Below are 5,460 nucleotides of genomic sequence, written 5' to 3'. Positions count from 1 at the left end.
TCACGGTCTGCCAGAGACAAACCTTTGCTTTCAAAAGTTAGTATAAAAAATAGTTTGATTCAGAAACCAAATGCAGTCATCTTCCATTTTTCTCGGGCAAAATATCAAGGGAAAAGTATAAAAAGTGTAGAGAACTACTAATGTTTAATGAAATACTTGAGAAACATATGAAAACCAGAATACATAATGTGTCCTGAGGTAGTAGACCTCAGATCTATGAGTAATATTTTTATCTTTGATGTGTCCAAATATATGTAACATTTCTCATTATTTGCTACACAAAACTTGTGGTAAGCTACTCAGACTTAGAAATATCATAACTAGTATTTTTATGAATTATATATCAGCACATTTATGTGGAAAGATGTGAACATTTTATAAGCACAAGTTATCTTCATTTTACCATGGACAGGAAACTGTCCACCACTCTAGCTTTCACCTGGAGAATTTTTTCCACATGTTTCTTTACAGCAGACATCTTTATTCTGGAACAAATCTTATATCCTTCTAATATTATTAACAAAGAATTTTACCTAAATGTGGTTTAGAAATGCTGCAATGGAGGTTCCAGTGATTCTACCATCACTGCTAAAAACAGTATCACCTTTCAGTCTATTTTCCCTAACCAGAGCTTTACCTGAAGGTTGATGTCTTAATCTCTTTTTTCTAAAGCTAAGAATAAATTACTCAGCATATGCATTGCCTTTTATGCATTGCACAGTGAATGTGCACCAGTTATGGTAGATCCATGTGTAATCTACATCTCCTATTAGTTAAAATAAGCAGCATCCTTCTTGCCATTTTAAAAGACCACAGCAATTCCCCTTGGCCCTTTGGCAGAGTAGTTGTAGTTCTTTGCTTTCAGGTAAGAGCAAACAGCTGATGAGATGACTAACTCAAAGATGGGCAGGATAGGAGACCTCCACACTTTCTACTGACTAATGCCAGGTGGTCTCACTGTTTGTGCACTGGATGTTTGAACTCTGTTTTCAAGCATCTTATTCTTTCTGGTGTTGGTCAGGAGAAGAAAGAAACTGAATTTCATTCCTTTAAGTGCTCTAATAAGCAGCTAAAACTTAAACATTGCAGTCCTTAGATTTTTATGTATCTAAATCCTTAATAATAGTAGTAACAACAAATAGTAACTGTATATGGAAAATGCGGGAAGAGCTCTCTTCCATAATTTGGAATGCAAGCAAGGCATGTGATATGGTTCCATCGTTTAGAGGTAAACACTGTGCCAACTGAAGTACATTTTACTAAATAACCATTCCTCTGTCACATTCCTGGCCACAGACAAGCAACATTGCTTGTGTACAGAACAGCCAACACACCCAGCTCCATGCTCAGCTATGGGTGAAGAGAGCCAAGAGGACTTGCAGGTTGGTAGGTTATGTGGGAGTCAGCACAGCTGCAAATTTGTTCATAATTTCTGCCTGAATTCATTATTCTGGATGTCCTGGGAAAATCAACTCTCTGGGAAACTGTTCAGGGTACACTTTCATAATGAATACAAACTGCCAGAACTATTTGCATACACATAGTACAGTGCATCTGTGAAGGCACTGACACTGAGGGCACTGACACTGAGGGCAATAAGAGCGCGGGCCTTAATGCACAGTCTAAGTCCTCATGCATCTCTTGATTTGTTAAAATGACAACTTTGTCTTAATGAAGAATGGTATGAACCTAGGTGAGACCCACCTCTTGTTGCTGCAAGTGCACAGAAAGGGGAGGAATTCAGCAGAATTCAGGAATTCAGCCCTTTTTTTCAGTAGGTTTGGTTGGTGTGCAGAATCAGGCCTTAAATTTGGGAATGACACAGCCCTCTGCTGCATGACTCCTTGAAGAGATGAAAGCTTTCATTTCTAGTCAAATGATGACCAAGCGATGTTTTCTCACAGATATACCTAAAAGACTCAATTTTGTCACCTTCCTAATTTGACTACTTCTTATTTTATACCTCAAACTTACAAAGAAATAATTTCTTAAGACTGTCTGAGTTATTAATTGGGCAGCAATCAGGAAGTGCCTCAGGCCAGTCCAGTAATCTCATTTCAGATTAATGCAATCCCAGATTAACATCTCATTTACCATTGTTCATTGGTGTCCATTAACCAGAGGGAGACTCTCAGGGCAAAGTCATAGAAGTGGGTGAGATGCGAATGAGTGAAAAGAGACGGTGAGGACGAGGGCTCCTACAGAACTCTGACTTTCAGGGCACCACAGGGCACAGCAGGCAGGGCCCAAACACTCAACAGGGAGTCCCCTTTCCTTAGCTCAACCCAAGGCTTTGTGATGCTCATGTTCTGTCCTCTGGCCCCTGGCAAAGCACTCTTGAGTCTTTCATCATGCACATCAAAAGGAATAGTAGAAGAAATAGATGCAAATTATCTAAACATGAATCCCACCCTATCAGAGACTTTGCATCAAGCGGTGGGAGCTGCAGGGTGAGAGAAAGCTTCTTTGATTTCCTTGGGCATGGAGGTGGCCCCCCAAGACTTGCTGTGAGAAGTTGCCCCTCCCTCTATCTGCCAACACTGGTGAGTCCTCGCCCCTTGTTAAAGCCTTTGCATCAGACATGACAAGGTTTTAAAATCACTCAGAAGTCAGAGTGGAGTGAGTGGGAAAGAGTGACGGTGACAAACAGGTAAAATGCAATCTGATGAAAAAGACTCAGGTTTCCATAGCATCCATCAGCACCTTCCTCCTCAGAACACACGTTTGAATTCCAGCACGAATAGCCCTTTTTTGGTTAGGCAGCTGCTTTTGTAAAACTTCTGTGTAATAAACAATCCCTATAAATTAATTTGACACTTTTTGTTATCTTTCCAGATGGAGGATTTGGCAGGAAGCGACATACTTAAAAATTAACTTGTCACAAACGTAAGTTTAGAACTTGGGATTTTTTTAAAAAATGGCTATAAGATTCAAAACTGGAAGAGAAGACAGCCAAGCCCCCCCAAAATATTTTACTTCAAGTGATTATCAAAACAGCACAACTGTCCTTGGTATTTTCTCCCTTTCACTGTCTTTTTTTTTTCTGCTTTATTTGAGTATCTAAACTCCTTACATCTCCCACTGAGATGTAAGGGTTGGACTTGATGATCTCAGAGGTCTTTTCCAACATAGTTGATTCTATGATTCTCTGATTCTATGATTTTGTCCTCAAGTTATTTCTTTTTCTTTACTTCACTTTTACCTCACCATACATCCAAGACTAAATTTGTGGATGCTTGTTCCAAAAATGCCAATATGCTTTTAGAAGTTGTTGCACAGGGTTTCAAATACAGATTAAGGATTTAGAATGAAGTCCCCTAAAAATTGTGAAGCAAACACAAAGTAGAAAATTCACAAGAAAAATTTTTGAGAACTTCAGACTTCTGGAGATGTTATAATTTGCGTTGAAGATAAGTGAGGAAGGAGAGAGATATACTGAGATGCAACAAGTGCAAATAATGAAGAAGATAGTGTTATTATGGGTTTGTAAAAGCTGTTTAACATAACTAATAAAAAACTGGTACTTATAGTAATATTAGAATCCATTTAAATTTTGCCAAAACTCTGCCCTTTTATCCTGCTGATTTCTGAATCTATTTTTCGAATGTACTGTGTTAGCGAGAAAAATATTAATATTCAAAGAAGGTATAGTCATATAAATTATCTAGTTTCTAAAACAGCATAGAAAAGAGGATGATTCATCAGTGTTTGATCTCAAGAAAGTGTTTCAATTAAGCACAAATCATAGCAGCCATGAACAGCTAATCCTTTTCTGCCATTGCCAGGAACACTGGGAAACTGTGGGGAATTGGTAGAAGGAGCCAATGCAAAATAAGCCTCATCCTCCCTGCAGAAGAATACCTGGAAGTAGGGGTGGGAGGGAAGGTTACCCAGGCTCATGCCCAAACACTGAGAGCTGCTATTACATGGGTGCAAATAGAGTGAGTGGAACAGTCATGTGTCCATTGCTTTTCCAGGTAACCAAGTAGTGCTGTTGTGTATTCCCGTGGTATGAGACCATGACTGTTCCTCCTCCTGGGCTATCACTACAGCCTGACCATTCTCCTCTACCACCACTGTCTGCAATAGGAGCCAACCAGAGGTCAGTGCAATGAGGACAGGTTGTGGTGACAGGATCAGATAGAAGATCCTTGGGTGTTGAAAACAGGGCAAGGACCTGGCTTTGATGATCCATCTGCAAAATTTAATAAGACCAAGGTCAGTCTTTGAGGAATCTCTGAGAAAAGATTGTCCTTCCTACATAAAAGCTTTACAGAAGGTGCTCTAAGGGTAGATTAAAAGCCAGGATTTTGCTTTCACCTCTTGATGAAGTAAGTTTACTTTACCCTTTACCCTCACAGATCACTGCGAGGTAGTTTGCAAATAAGCTTGGACAACTGAAGCAAAAAGCCTTAGAGAGTGAGCTCCAGACTCAGAAGGTTTGGTTTGAATCAAATCAACCGTTTTATAAATATATTTGTAATCTAATAAGTATTAAGGAGACAAAACAGGATCTTTATTTGCATCAGAACAATGCGATGTCAGCAATTTTCTTCCAAGAGTGACGAACTTAATCTCAAGCATCTGCTCCTTTACTTCTCTGAGTCCTTTTCTCTGTGAGGAGAGTTCATATTTCAGATTTTTCCTGGTCAAGCTCAGACCAGTGATGCCCACAATCTGCCTCAGTTTTTGGAAATATTTTGTGCCACATTTTGTGGTTGTCCCCGGCCATTTTGTTAGTGTTGGCAAATGTGAAAAAAAAAAAACCCACCTCGTTTCATGGTTAAAAGCAACAGAGGAATACCATCCTGTATCTGCTATTGAAGTGTGCTGTTAGTATGTCATTCTCTGTGAGGTTTTTTTACCAAAATTAGCAAACATTGCATATTCCATGTTTCTTGTGAAAACTGTTTGGAGATTTATGGTAAGGCATTTCCAAGTAGCTGCAAGTCCAGTTCTTCTCACATCTGTTTTCAAATAACACAGATCTAGAAATGCCACAGAGGCCCTTCTCCTCACCTGCTCCTCCACACTTTCTGCAGATGTACAGATGTCTTTGCACAGCTTTGTTTCTCTCTCTCAGAGATCTCCAAACAGCTGAGAATCAATACTTTTTCTCCTCTAAGGACATGCTCTCTTGAGTAGCTCAAGAAGCTCGACAGGACTGCAATTATTTCCCTTTCACATGATTGCCTCTAGAGATACTAGGTTGGGGGGATTGCCTCCTCTGCAATATTTATATTGTATGTTTACATTCAGCATCTTAACACCCTGATATTTATTTTTATTTCGGTTGGTCTCACGTTCCACCCTTATGCCTAATTTAGTGTGGACAAAAGTGGGCCTCAGATTGGAGTTAAAGAAGTTTATTCTGGGTAAGTTGCAAGTGAAAATAATGGTTTATTGGATGGAGAGCAGCGACGAGAGTGTAAAAGATGACAGAGATCAGAAGAGTGGGGA

The sequence above is a fragment of the Pipra filicauda genome, unplaced genomic scaffold (assembly GCF_003945595.2).
Source record: "Pipra filicauda isolate LSUMZ 115617 unplaced genomic scaffold, ASM394559v2 scaffold66_size7647185_pilon, whole genome shotgun sequence".
Taxonomy (NCBI): domain Eukaryota; kingdom Metazoa; phylum Chordata; class Aves; order Passeriformes; family Pipridae; genus Pipra; species Pipra filicauda.
The sequence above is the reverse complement of the archived record's forward strand: the minus strand, read 5'-3'. Positions refer to the sequence as shown.